General features: G+C 46.5%; 1 long non-coding RNA gene across 1 annotated transcript; it reads right to left on the reverse strand.

The window, feature by feature from the left end:
• Positions 1 to 2,054: 2,054 nt before the first annotated feature.
• Positions 2,055 to 9,389, reverse strand: LOC144994274 (uncharacterized). The gene is made up of 2 exons (XR_013657728.1): positions 2,976 to 9,389; positions 2,055 to 2,898 (listed from the first exon to the last, which is right to left on the reverse strand). It is a non-coding gene; the product is annotated as an uncharacterized LOC144994274 (long non-coding RNA).
• Positions 9,390 to 15,060: the final 5,671 nt, after the last annotated feature.

Genomic DNA, 15,060 nt, shown 5'->3' on the forward strand with positions numbered 1-15,060 from the left:
TAAATAGGCTAAGTTCTTATGATCAGTCCAAACAATGAATGGGTGAGTAGCTCCCTCCAGCCAGTGGTGCCACTCCTCCCGTGCCAACTTGATGGCGAGCAGTTCGCGGTTGCCCATGTCATAGTTGTGTTCAGCCGAGGATAGCTTGTGAGAGAAGGTGCAAGGTTTCAATTTTCCGGAGGACTCTTCTCTTTGGGAGAGGACGGCCCCTCCGAGGCGTCGACTTCAACTATGAATTGTTTTGAGGTGTCGGGTTGAAAAAGAATGGGGGCGGAGACGAAAAGCGATTTTAAGTGGTCAAAGGCTTCCTGGGCTTTGGGGTTCCAGATATAAGGCTTGGAGATGGAGGTGAGTTGAGTGAGGGGGGCGGCAATGGTGCTATAATTGCGAACGAAACGGCGGTAGAAGTTTGCGAACCCCAGGAATTGTTGTAGTTTTTTGCGAGTATTAGGCGGCTCCCACTGGGAGACGGCTTCGAGCTTGGCAGGATCAGGACGGATACTAAAATATACCACAAAAATTGGATGGACGTTGCGCAGGTCTAATTTAGAAAAGATTTGAGCACCCTGGACCGAGTCGAAAACGGAACTGATGAGAGGGAGCGAATACTTATCCTTTATAGTAATTTGGTTGAGCTCCTGATAGTCGATACAGGGACGAAAAGACTTATCTTTCTTTTCAACAAAAAAAGAAACCGGCACCAACGGGAGACGAGGAGGGACGAATGTGACCAGAGGAGAGAGCCTCATGGATATAGGTTTCCAAGGCGTTTTTTTCGGGGCCCGATAGATTATATAAGTGACCCTTGGGAAGCGTGGCGCCCAGAAGTAGTTCGATAGCGCAATCCTATGGTCGATGTTGGGTTAGCGAACCTGCTTTATTCTGGCTGAAAACAGCTTTGAATTCATGGTAACTAGACGGGACAGACGAAAGATCGATGTCTTCGAGCGTGGGGTCGCCGGAAGGTGGGACGGACGGTATATCCGATTGTGGGCAGTTAGCCATGCAGAACGCGCTCCAATTAACTAAGCTTTGCTTGGCCCAGTCGAACTGAGGGTTGTGGTTTTTGAGCCACGAATGACCAAAAACCACAGGACTATGGGGCGAAGTGGTAACGAAAAACTTACGTACTCATGATGGTTACCTGACGTGATGAGTTACAAGGGCTTGGTGCGATGGGTAATGAATGAGAGATGTTGACCTCCCAACCCGGCAGCGTTAATGGGGGTGTCGAGGGATTCTATGGGAAGAGAGAGTAGTTTAACCAAGGAATGATCTATGAGGCTTTGTTCAGCACCGGAGTCGACCAGAGCATGAGTGTCAGAAATCTTAGTCTTGAAACATAGCTTGACAGGAACATAACAGAAGTCTTTACGGACTGAGACGACTGACTTACCCACCCGTGGCCTGTCTTCTAACGGGGGGTACGAGAGTTTAAACAGAGTGGGCATTGTGAGGCTTGGTGACCATGATTCCCACAGTGGTAATCCTTCCTCTCGACGTTTGTGACGTTCTTCCGCAGAAAGGCAAGAATGACCAATCTGCATTGATTCTTCAAGAGGTTTGCGTGAAAACGGCTGTTGTGGTGGTTCCGGTGTGGCAGGCTGTGGGGAATTGACTGGGATGATTTTACCTTCAGAGTGCGTTCATGCTGGCGTTCCTTGAGACGGACGTCCGAACATAATGCGGCAGCGACAACTTCCTCAAAAAAGGGGGCTTTGGGCTGAGTACACAAATGATCTTTTATAGCTTCATTGAGTGATTGATAGAAAATACCACGCAATGCGGGGACAGTCCATACTGATTCCACATGCGGTAATCTATAACGTGGTCCCTGACTGACCGGTTGCGTTGTTTTAGATTTAATAGTTGTCTGGTGGCTTCCTCCTGTTTACAAGGTTGATCGAATGCAAGTCTGAACTCACCAATTCAAAAGCTAGGTGGGTGATAGGATTACCCGCTAGTAAAGCTTGGGCCCATTGCAGTGCCTTACTCCTTAGGGAGTGAAGTAAAAAAAAAAAAAAAAGAAAGGTTGTTATTCAATTGTTCAATTATTTTTGTTTTTTTTTGTTGAAATGTATTATCCATACAGCTACACGCTGTGCATGAAAATACAACCATGGGGATTTTGCTGTGATCCGTGTGATAGTATCTGGGAGCCTGTTGAAACAATAGCTGACATTGAAGTAGAAAACCCCCACAACTTTCTACATCACCAGCTCAGGCTGAAGACGATAGTTTTCTGGGTTATAGGCAGAAGCGGAAGTGCCCAGGTTGCCGGAAGGTGGAGAGGGAGCTGGGGAACCAGAGAATTGTCCAGTTAGTTCCAATAAAGTCTGTGTCATACCATCGAGGCATCGGAAAAGGTCTTGCTGAGCAGAGGCCATCTGGGAAAGGGCGTCAGCTTGGCGTCCCAGCATTATGCCCTGTTGGTTGACGGCAAGGCGAAGTCCTTCGGGGTCAGCTGGGTCGGGGTTTTGGCCAGTTCGTTCTGTCATGATCTGATCATGTGACGAACCCAGATGCTGTAACCCGGAAGGAAGAGACAGGTAAGTAGAAGGTAAGTAATTAGTTTTCTTTTGTAGGAGCCAGCGGATTTTGCAGCGTGATATGGCTTGGGGCTTGACGGAGCGGAGGCTCGAACGAAGCTCAGGTTTTCGAAGTTCGTGGGAGCTGCTCGGTTTAGCCGAGACGCTGGACCCAGATTCAGAGTGAAATAGGGGCGTAATGTCAGTGGTGTAGACAGATTTGCCTGGCGATGGCGAACACGGGGATCTTAGCTGTGGCGTGGCTGGAGTTCTTGGCTGTGGCGTGGCTGGAGTTCTTGAGGAGCGGCGAGGATAGCAGCTTCAGCTCAAGGTGGTGGATGACTCGGGTGACTCTCGTGGAAGGCAAGACCTGAGGCACAGCAAAACAAGGTAAGCATAGGAAACTAGGCAAGGGGGCCAGACGTAGGTCAAGGCGAGATTAAGCACCATCAGTGTTAACGAACTGGCAAAGAATGCTGGAGGTGAGTCTCCTTAAGTAGCAGGTGAGGCGATGAGGTGAGTAGTCACAGCTGTGAGTCTGGAGCAGAGCTGGGAGGGGGAGGAGTTTGACAGGTCACCATGACAGTTAAGGTCTAAAAATAACCTGTGATCGGTGAAATCCACAGAGTCTAATTACATACTACTCCTCACTGCCCACTTTATACACTTTTCTCAGACAGACATGAACATTTTCACCCTTTTCTCTTGTTTAAATTCTCAACCCCTCATAGAAATTAAGTCCAGGATCTTGGAATGAAAACAAAGATCTGATCGATCACAGATTTCTATAGATCTGAAGAGCTCTGCGTTGCTGTACAAGAGACACAGCACATAGGAAATTGATTGACAAGGTCTCAAGCCAATCAGGACACAGAACAGGGTGCACTGTTTAAAAAATAACAGCATAATTGCTCTAAAAGAATGAGCTAAACCGGGAACGATGAACTGCGACATATTAAGGGAAGACTGTCTTCTGTTCTGTTTGACAGGGATTTTAAAGGGTTTCAGATCGGGACACAGACTGCAGAAGGGGGGGAATAAAATGTCACGTTCTATGCAGGTCTGGATCGTGTGGCCAGATAAAAATAAAAAACATGGGTCTCTGATATTGTTCAGTGGGCCAGACCAAACATGGAGGTGGGCCAGATCCAGCCGGCCCACCTTTGCTCACCCCTGCATTAGAGCCTACAGAGGCACTGAGTGAAGACACACTCAATAGACTGAGAACAGCAGTTGCAGCAGACAGTGAGCTACACGTTGTGCATGAAAAACACATGAATGGGTGGCCAGCTAAACGGAAAGGTTTAGACAGAGCACAATATGACTACTGGCCCATGCGACACAACATCAGCATTCATAAAGGCATAGTCATCATGGTGGGAGACAAGATCGTGATACCACGGAACTTCAGACAAACTATCCTGGAAAAACTGTACACGGCTCACCAAGGTATACAGCCCACAAAAGCCAAAAAGAGAAAAGTGCTGTACTGGCCTGCATGTCCAGTGATATAGAGACTATGATTCAGAAATGTGAACAGTGCCAGCAAATGCAACCAAAGAATAAGGCGGAGCCACTTGTTCCACACATGATCCCAGAGCTGACGTGGATGAAAATTGGATCAGACATTTTCGAGCTGAATGGTCAACCGTATCGGTTATTAATTGATTACCTGACCAAATTCCCAGAAGTTCTCAACTTGCCAGACAAAACAGCTTACTTTGTCATTCAAAAGATGAAATTAGTGTTTGCAAGACACGGGATTCTCAAAGAGATAGTGAGCGACCATGTTCCATTTGCCAGCTACGAGATCATTTGCACATGCTTGGGAGATTAAGCTAATTTATTTCAGTCCCGGTTTTCCATCTTCAAATGGAATGGCGGAGCGAGCCATTAAGACTGTTACACATGCATTAAAGAAAACAATCAAGACGGGCACTGATCCACATTTAGTGCTGTTGTCACTGAGAAACACTCAAATTACTGGGATTTAACTTTGTCACCCGCACAAATGTTGATGGGAAGAGTCCTGCGCAGCACATTGCCATGCTCTAGTAATGTGTTGAGACAGTCAACTCCACAAAACATTCCAAAAAAAGTACGAGACATGCAATCAAAACAAAAGTTACACTTTGACAAGCATGCAACAAGCATGCAAGACCACTGCCAGTTCTATCTCCTGGTGACACTGTACATATGCAAACACAACGCAGTTGGGAGCCAGCAGTCATCGTTCACCAAAGAGAGGAACCACGCTCCTACACCGTGCAAACACCGTCAGGTGATACTCTTAGGAGGAACAGGAGGCATCTGAGGAAAACACAAGTCTGTTTAAGGACACAACTCTCAATTTGGACTTGGATGGACTGTTCTCTCAAAACCCAGAGTCAGTTGATCCACCACCATTTAATTCCCCACAGAAATCATCTTCTGAAAGTATGGAAAACACAGCACTGTACTTCACACACAGCGGTCAGGCAGTAACATGTCCTGCCAGATACAGAGACTAGTTAATGTGAAGGTTTTGTGTTCATACTGTTGCTGTGATTTGTTTAATGATTTTGTAAATGAAAAGAGTATGTTCATTTTAACACATTTTAAGAAATAAGTTAAATGTTTTATGTCGACATTTCAGACTACTGCACTAAGATGCACATTGTTAAATGTAAAGTTGTTTGCAATCGGAATTTGCCTTGCCATTATGTTAGGAGCAAAAGATTGTTTTATGTTCATATTCTTTAGAAGGTGCTTTTGTGTTTAAACAACTGTTTAAGATGTCATGACTAACCTGTCTAGGAAAAAGAGGGATGTGGTATATTGTGACAGACAGCAGAAATTACCACTACCACCAATAGATGGTGCTGTCGACCTGTGTATGACATGAGAAGTTACAGAGTAAAGCTGATGTGAATGCTCTAGCACCGAAAGCTGTGTTCCTGTCATCTGTCCTAATTAAGAGACCCCTTGATAACACCCCACGCTAAGGTAACTTGGTGCAACATCATATAAAGCCACAACAACGTCTCTGCAGGCATGCATGGCAGTCAGGCATGGCAGTCAGACTTGCATGGCAGTCAGGAACCGTACCCCTAGACTGGCAAACAGGGGTGGTGGTTCCCCTATTCAAGAAGGGGGATTGGAGGGTGTGTTCCAACTACCAGGTAATCACAGTCCTCAGCCTCCCTCGGAAAGTCAATGGCATGGTACTGGAGGGAAGAGGTCGTCTGATAGTCGAACCTCAGATCCAAGAACAACAGTGCTGTTTCTGTCCTGGTCATGGAACAGTGGACCAGCTCTATGCCCTCTTTTGGGTGCTGGAGGGTTTGTGGGAGATCATTCATCCAATTCACATCCAATTCCAGTTGGGTCATCTGTGCTTCCAAACTTGGCCACGGACCTCTCTTCTGGCTTGTCTGTGCTCCTTTACCTGACCGTATACCTCGTCTCTGGCTCATCTCTGCTCCTGCTCCAACACTTGCCTGTGGACCCTGCCTCTGGCTCATCTCATGCCCCCAGCCATCCCCCAACTCAACTGAATAAAACCAATCTGCTGGACTATTTAAACATGTAGTTGTAGCATTAGATAACCCAAGTCTTCTCTAAGAATTCATGTGCATCGCCTGTCCGTTCTGTGAGAAGATCCCTCCTTCATGTGGACTTCCCTGAGGTGTATTCTTTTTTTTTTCCCGGAATCCTTTTTTTTTTTAGGAGTTTTTACTTACCGAGAAGGAGGGTCTAAGGGCAGGGATGCCCAATTTAGCCGAATCTGTTTAGTTAAGTTTAGACATTACCTTTTAAATTCTATGACTTCATGCTCTTTATTGTTTCCTGTTTATTATACAATTACCGGTACGAAGCCAATTAAGACTATTATTGTTGTAATAATGGGCTATGTAATTCAAATGTAATTGAACTGAATATGTGTTTTGTAGATTTGGAGAAGGCATTCAACCACATCCTCTGTGGTGTCTTGTGGAGGGTTCTCTGGGAGTATGGAAATCTGGGAGCCATAGTACGGGCTGTCTGGTCTGTGTATGACCAGAGCAGGAGCTTGGTTCGCATAGCTGACAGTTAGTCGGACCTGTTCCCAGTGCATGTTGGACTCCAGCAGGGCTGCCTTTTACTTCCGGTTCTGTTCATAGTTTTTATGGACAGAATTTCTAGGCACAACCAGGGCCCGGAGGGGGTTTGGTTTTAGGACAACAGGATTTTGTCTCTGCTCTTTGGAGATGATGATGTCCTGTTTGCATTATCAAGCCAGGACCTCCAGCATGCATTGGGGTGGTTTGCAGCCAAGAGTAAAGCAACCGGAATGAGGGTCAGCACCGTTAAGTCTGAGGCCATGGTTCTTGACTGGAGAATGTTAGTTTGCCATTTGGGTGGATGGAGTGCTCCTGCACCAGGTGGAGGAGTTTGAATATCTTGGGGTCTTGTTCATGATTGAGGGAAGTTCGGAGCGGGAGATTGACAGGTTCATTGGTGAGGCGTCCATGTTATGCGGTTGCTGTACTGGTCCGATGAAGTGAAAAGAGAGCTGAAGCGAAGCTCTCAACTTACCTGTCGATCTTTGTTCCAGTACTCACCAATGGTCATGAGCTCTGGGCCATCACAGAAAGAACGGGGTCCCGAATACAAGAGACCAAAATGAGCTTCCTTCGTAGAGTTGCTGGGTGCTCCCTTAGAGATAGGGTGAGAAGCTCGGTCACCCGGAGAGAGCTCCTCCACATTGGGAGGAACCAGTTGAGGTGGCTCTAGCATCTGGTCCGGATACCTCCTAGACGCCTCCCTGGGGAGGTTTTCCAGGCACGTCCTGGGTGAAGGCCCCAGGGAAGAGCCAGGACATGCTGGAGAGACTTCATCTCTTGACTGGCCTGGGAACGACTCAGGGTCCCCCCAGAGGAGCTGGAAGAAGGAGGCCGGGGAGAGGAAAATCTGGGCATCTTTGCTCATACTGCTGCCCCTACGACCTGGTGCCGTATGAGCAGAAGAAAAATGGATGGATTGATGGATGGATGGATGGATGGGGACTATTTTTTCTTTCTTTGCTCATTGTGGGTAGCAATTCACAGTAGCCAAAAAAATTCTAGTAAAAAAAAAAGGAAATATATATATAAAAAAAGGGAATTAAAAATAGTAATATATATTTCTTAAAAGGCAAACAAATTTGAACCTACAACGGAGTTTTAGGACCACCAAAAAAAAAAAAAAGTAAAATTACGACATTTTAAGTCATAAAATTACAAGAAAAAATCTCGTAAATTTGCGCGAAAAAAAACTTGTATTTACGAGATTAAAGTGGAAGTGAGCATATACATTGCAGCAGCAAGTGAACGCCACGCAGCAGAGCAGACCGGCTAAACTCAATTGAACAGGTAAGCTGAATGTTTATTGATAACGTTCCAAATGTTTGGAAGCTCATTTGTTTGATTTACGATTTATTAAGGTTTTATTTATTGATGGGTGGCTTGCAGGATCTCTCCAGCCCGTTGATGAAGTTCCCTGTAACCCTGCAGATGTCCACTTCCCTCCTTTCTTCCTCCCCCAAAGACAAGATCTCTACATCTGTGTGACGCTTCCGTCTGAGAAGGAGGAGCACTTTTTGGCATTTTCAACATTCTTTTTTCTTTTTTTAACTTGTTCTGTCCAACAGCTGAGCAAACAGATTAGAGCTGAAGGCTTTTTGTGTTGGACAGGTTTTACTATCACAAAAAGAGGTTATATAGCTTTGAGAAACCAGGGTGTAGATATGTATAAACCCCTTTTTGTTGTATTATTTTTTATTTATTTGTTACATTTAGTGTGTGTAGGGAGGGAGAGGGGAAGAATCTGAGGGGGGGGGGGGGGGTGGAAGAGAGTAAAAGGAGAAGAGGTGAGAAAGTGGGGGATACAAGTACTGATTTGAATAAGTTATTATTTTAAGCTGTAACAATTATACCAAATCTGCTGGAAAGACAAATATTACATGAAAGGTGAAATTCTGACAGTAAGATGAGTGGAAAACATCTGTCCATCAATACACTGTGGGTTAGGAGGAGGGATGAAGCAGACAGGGAGCAGTGTGGCAGTGTGCACGTGGGGGTGGAGATACATGCATGCTGCCGAAGTGAACCGTGTGTTCATAAGGGGAACCAGATCCTACCCAGCCAGACCAGCCAGACCAGGAGAGGGGAGGAGAGACCCCCAGGCCAGGAACCCCCCCAGCACCGGACCCAGGCAGCCCGGTAGGGGTGGAGGAGGGGATCGCCCACCCACTCAGCCAGGCGCAGAAAATGCCCCCCTACAGGGGCCCCCCCGACGCCCAAAGGCATAAGTGAACCCAGCGTCCGGCCCCCAGGCCACTGGATAGGAGCGCTTGGCCGTACCAGGCGGCAGCCATGGGGGCCACCGGGCGCCGGACACCGAGACAAGGGCCAGGGACCACGCCAGGGCCCCGAGAACCTATGGGCCGCCGACCACCCAACCGGCGCCCCGCCCTCGCGGGCCAGCCCCAGCACCCGGCCCGAGCATCCCAGAGATCGCCGCGCAGCCACCCCTCCCAAAACCCTACCCTCTACAACCCTCCTCCCCCGCCATATTATCTAAGCCCCCCTCCCCAACTCCCTTAGTGCCCTCCCCCCTCTGTGATGGGGAGGGAGAGCCCCGGAGGATCCCAGCGAGCCAGCCCCCAGGTCCGTCCCACCCATGCACTCTCGCACACATACTCACAATCTTCTGGTTACCCCCCGCCGCCACGCAGTAACCCCCTCCGGCCGACCGACCCCCCAGCGCCGCACGCTCGACCAATTACTGCAGCCGACAGGATACCCACAAGCCCGGCCGCCCTGAGAGGACCAGGCGGGTGAAGACCAGCCGCCCCCCCCCCCGACCCCACCTATGTATGGAGCTGTGGGTGTGCTGTGTGTGTGCTGCAGGTGAAATAGGAGGTGTCCAGTGTGGGGGGCCCCACCGCTGCCAAGCTACAGAGGCCCCCCACTCCGGGGTCCCTTTGTGTGTGGTGGGTATTTGCTGTGTGTCTAAATTGGAAGTTAAAATTGTGGGGGGGACCAGTGAAAGATGAGCACGGATGTTTCACCGTGCCCCCCTCCACCAGACCCTCCCAACAAGGCCCTAGATGAATCAGGGTGTCTGATATGCAAGTAAAACCGGGATGGAGGGCGGGCACCGACGCGACCCCAGAGAGAAACACCCCCAGTGAGCCCCGCCAGCATACCCCACCCATCCAGTTACCGGAGGCCTATGTGACTGTGTGCAACATTTGTTTGGGCAAGAGCGGGAAGGAGCAGGCGGATGGGCACAACCGGGGGAAGAAGGCTCCCCCGAGCGACTGGCCCCCCAGCCGGCCGCGGTAGGCGCCCCCCTCCCAGGGCGGCCAGGCAGTCAGGAGGCGGCAAGCCAGCCACAGATGGAAGCCCGCAGCGCCGTGAGACAGCCAGCAAAGAAGGGGCCCGGTGCCAAAACGTTCATGCCCTGACCTCCCTAAGGACTAGCATCCCCCCAGCACCCCCCCCCCCCCCGATTAAAAAAATAAATAAATAAAAAGTATAATAAAAATATTCTAATGCTAATATAACAGACTATTTTCATTCCTCTTTATTGTTTTATGTTGAAACAGGACGTTTCATCTGGAGGAGAGGGCGTATGTAACACTGTTCACTTCTGCATTGGTGTTCTGATGACAGGTTCATGACGTAATGTGACAAATGGACTTCACGGTGGGTGAATGAAAAGGAGAATAAACGCTGCAGCGGTCCTCTCAGTGGCGGTTCCACCCTGAATTACTCACCCGGGCGAGACCCTCCTCTGGCACCCCCCCCCCCCCCCCCCAATAGAGTCACTTTGTCCATTTATTGTAACTGAAAATATAGTAGGAAATATTTAATCAAACACAAATAAATAATCTAAAATAAATATTATAAACTACAAATCACACTAATAACACACTAGAATAAATGTAACTGCAGCACTAAGAACAGAAAACACTAACTAAAACTTAACCTATGTGGCCTTCCTGATGCAAGCTTGTCAATAACGTCATCATATGAAATCTGCCCCCCCCCCCCCCCCCCCCTGAATGATTGATACTAACAACAGCAGGTTAGTGAGTTGCTCCTGAGACATTGGTGACCTCAGGTATGACTTGATCAACTGGAGTTTTGAAAAGCTAACAGCATCATCAGCAGCATCAGCAGCAGCATGCTACCATCACAGCTTATTTACCATTATGAACTAATATACAACAGTAAAACACAACAAAAACTTTGTGTTAGAGCAGAGCAGACAGACACACGAATCATAACTAATGTTACAAGTTAAGGCAGAGCAAACATTTAAGAAGAAAATCTTAAAAATGATGTTATTTGCAATATTTGGGCCTACTTCAGTTTTGGTCTTGATAGACCAAACGAGATTTTTCCTCTGCAACGTTCTTGTTGTTGGAGGGCAGATAGCATTCGAATTTAGAAAACGTGCATCTAGCTATGCGATCATAACTTTTTCTTTGTCTCTTTTCTCCTCTTCTTCTTTTCTTTTCTTTCTAAATTGGGCACCAGCTTTGACCTTTTTTTCTCCATATTTCAGATTTTTTTTGCCTTTAGCATTAATGTCCTGACATAGGTATCAAGTCTGTCGACTAAAACAACTGTCATCTTAGTGAAGAATTTTATTGTTTTCCCATTTATTATTTGGGCATTTCACACAAAAATAACCAAAAAAGCATGATTTTTTATACCTTTTTTATACCCGCAGCCCCCCCCCCCCCCCGTTCGTCAAACATTTCCAGCAGGAGCGCGTGCAGCTGCACCCAGGGGCGCCAATTCGCTACATGGCGGCACAATTTTTATTTTTTCATCAAGCACTGAGCCGCGCCCCGCGACCGTCGCCCCCCTGGAAGAAGATCCAGCCAGGTTTTGTGCATGCGTTTTGCGCTCCGTGCTCACCTCTCAGCCTGCACCCTTCACCCCGCGCCCCCTCCCTTCTCCTTCTTACACATTTGCGTCTACTTCTCAAAGACAGGAGGGAGCGCAGCTGCGGGGCGGGGGCGCCGCCAGGTTTCAGGCTGTTACAAACTCTGTGATATAAGTAAACCAATAGTGGTGCATAAATTATTTTAAAAGAGCTGAGCCGCTGGCGCCGCCCCTCTCCGTCTTTTTTCCGCCCCAGGCGATTGCCCGTATGCCTAAAACCGCTACTGGGTCCTCTACACCCAAACGTGTCTCTGAGCTCCTTTTTTCACATATGAAACTCAGCTTTACCGACACTAAATCCTGGAAAGACTGCTCCACTGATAATAATCTGATTTTTAGTCGCCAAAAGGTTCAGAAACTCATTGTTTTTTAAAACTATCCAGAAATATAGCTTCACAAAAAGGCTCCACATATTTCATCTTCAAGCTAGGCTTACATAAATTGAAAACTTTGGGGATTTTTCAATAACTTTTTTCTCGTTAATTTACGAGATTTTAAGTTGTAAATTTATGAGTTTTATCTTGTAAATTTACAGGATAAAAACTCGTAAATTTACAAGATTTTTTCTTATATTTACAACTTAAAATCTCGTAATTTAACAGTTATGACTTTCTTTCTCGTAAATGTACGACTTAAAAGTCGTAATAAAAAAAGCAATTTTTTTTGGAAAATAGCCCTAAAATTATGTCGTGTGAACCTGTGGGTTCTTCAGAGTTGAAATTTTTTTTTTCAGACTCCATGTTTTGGGAAAGGCAGAGCAGATAAATTATGGCTTTCGTTTTGACTCAATGTGAGACTACATGCTCAAATCAGTTTCAGATTCAGGAGGATTGAAGTTTGGTTCAGTTTAGTTTTATCTATTTTTTGCGCTGATATGGTATGAAAATTACAAAACAGGTTATGTAACTTTTTTTGTTTTTTTTGTTTCACAACCTGTCTTACAATAATCTGCCAAGATTTGATAAAAAGTTGCTCCTGGGCTCTGCAGTTCCACTTTCATCCCAGATTAGTTTTGTTATGCCAGATAAATACAGGAAGTTTCAAATCCAAATTTCATGTATTGCAACTTCAGCCAAACTGTGTCTCAGACCTGATAGTTTTTGTCTGACCAATTGCTATTTTTAAATCTGCCAAACAGACATCAAATGACACTATAATGCAGCTGTTGTTGTTTTTTAAACTGTTTTGTAAAAAAAAAAAACATCCTTTTTGTCCCTGACAGAGCGGAGAAAAGCCTCACTGAACAACTGTTAACTATCTAATGGTGCTTTTCAAAGCCCAAAAGATTGGCCTTCCCATAAACTACGATTTTATTTGCATGGTATCTACAGACTCACCGAGCATGTGACACATGTTGAAGAACGCGTGTTTAGGCCATGGAGTTCACACATATGCAGTGGCGGTTCTACCCTGAATTACTCCCCGGGCGAGACCCTCCTCTGCCCCCCCCCCCCCCCCCCCAATAGAGTCACTTTGTCCATTTATTGTAACTGAAAATACAGTTAGGAAATATTTAATCAAACACAAATAATCTGAAATAAATATTATAAACTACAAATCACACTAATAATACACTAGAATAAATGTAACTGCAGCACTAAGAACAGAAAACACTAACTAAAACCTAACCTTTGTGGCCTTCCTGATGCAAGCTTGTCAATAACGTCATCATATGAAATCTGCTCCCCCCCTGAATGATTGATACTAACAACAGCAGGTTAGTGAGTTGCTCCTGAGACTTTGGTGACCTCAGGTATGACTTGATCAACTGGAGTTTTGAAAAGCTAACAGCAGCAGCAGCAGCAGCAGCAGCAGCAGCGTGCTACCATCACAGCTTATTTAACATTATGAACTAGTATACAATAAAACACAACAAAAACTTTGTGTTACAGCAGAGCAGACAGACACACAAATCATAACTAATGTTACAAGTTAAGGCAGAGCAAACATTTAAGAATAAATATCTTAAAAATGACGTTATTTGCAATATTTGGGCCTACGTCAGTTTTGGTCATGATAGACCAAACAAGAGATTCTTCCTCTGCAACGTTGTTGATGTTGTAGGGCAGGGAGCATTCGAATTTAGAAAACGTGCATCTAGCTATGCGATAATACCCTTTTCTTTGTCTCTTTTCTCCTCTTCTTCTCTTTTCTTTCTAAATTGGGCACCAGCTTTGACCTTTTTTCTCCATATTTCAGATGTTTTTGCATTTAGCATTAATGTCCTGACATAGGTATCAAGTCTCTCGACTAAACCAACTGTCATCTAAGTGAAGAATTTTTTTTGTTTTCCCATTATTTATTTGGGCATTTCACACAAAAATAACCAAAAAAGCATGATTTTTTTATACCTTTTTTATACCCGCAGCCCCCCCCCGTTCGTCAAACATTTCCAGCAGGAGCGCGTGCAGCTGCACCCAGGGGCGCCAATTCGCTACATGGCGGCGCAATTTTTATTTTTATTTTTTCATCAAGCACTGAGCCGCGCCCCGCGACCGTTGCCCCTCTGGAAGGAGATCCAGCCAGGCTTGCGCATGCGTTTTGCGCTCCGTGCTCACCTCTCAGCCTGCACCCTTCACCCCGCGCCCCCTCCCTTCTCCTTCTTCACCCCGCGCCCCCTCCCTTCTCCTTCTTCACCCCGCGCCCCCTCTCTTCTCCTTCTCACACATTTGCATCTACTTCTCAAAGACAGGAGGGAGCGCAGCTGCGGGGCGGGGGCGCCGCCAGGTTTCAGGCTGTTACAAACTCTGTGATATAAGTAAACCAATAGTGGTGCATAAAGTATTTTACAAGAGCTGAGCCGCTGGCGCCGCCCCTCCGTCATTTTTCCGCCCCGGGCGATCGCCCGTATGGCCCGTGCCTAAAACCGCTACTGCACATATGTCAATATCAAATCAGAGTCTCTGATTGGTCAAAGTTCGACCTGGTTTATTGTGCAACACGCATTTCGTTCGTAGAACCTTAAAATGATCGCAGAAACTTACGAAGCTAAACATAAAAGAATTACTATTAGAACGCGGATGCCCAAAATAATAATAATGGATTGGATTTATCTGCGCTTTTCAAGACACCCAAAGCGCTTACATTATGTCCATTATTCATTCACTCCTCATTCATACTTGGTGATGGTAAGCTACTGTTGTAGCCACAGCTGCCCTGGGGCAGACTGACAGAGGCGTGGCTGCCATTTCGCGCCTACGGCCCCTCTGACCATCACCGGGATCAATCATGCGCATTCACACACCAGTGGAGCCACACTGGAGGCAAGGAGGGTGAAGTGTCTTGCCCAAGGACACAACGACATTTTGGCTGGTGGGAGCGGGGATCGAACCGCCAACCCTTCGATCATTGGACGACCCACTCAACCACCTGAGCCACTGTCGCCCCTGTCGCATGTAAACACGCATTTACATGGGTTTAAATAGATATTTTATCACAAGTGGCTGTTTTAACGTGCATGCAGAGGGTGGGGTGAACATAGTCTGAATGTTCACGTGTATGTAAACGGTTTTAAATGTTGAAGCTCGAAACGCACGTTTGTGTATTTCTGCACACTTTTAAAGCAACGG

Source organism: Oryzias latipes, chromosome 8 (genome assembly GCF_053564925.1).
Source record: "Oryzias latipes strain Hd-rR chromosome 8, Olatipes_Hd-rR_3.1".
Lineage (NCBI taxonomy): Eukaryota > Metazoa > Chordata > Actinopteri > Beloniformes > Adrianichthyidae > Oryzias > Oryzias latipes.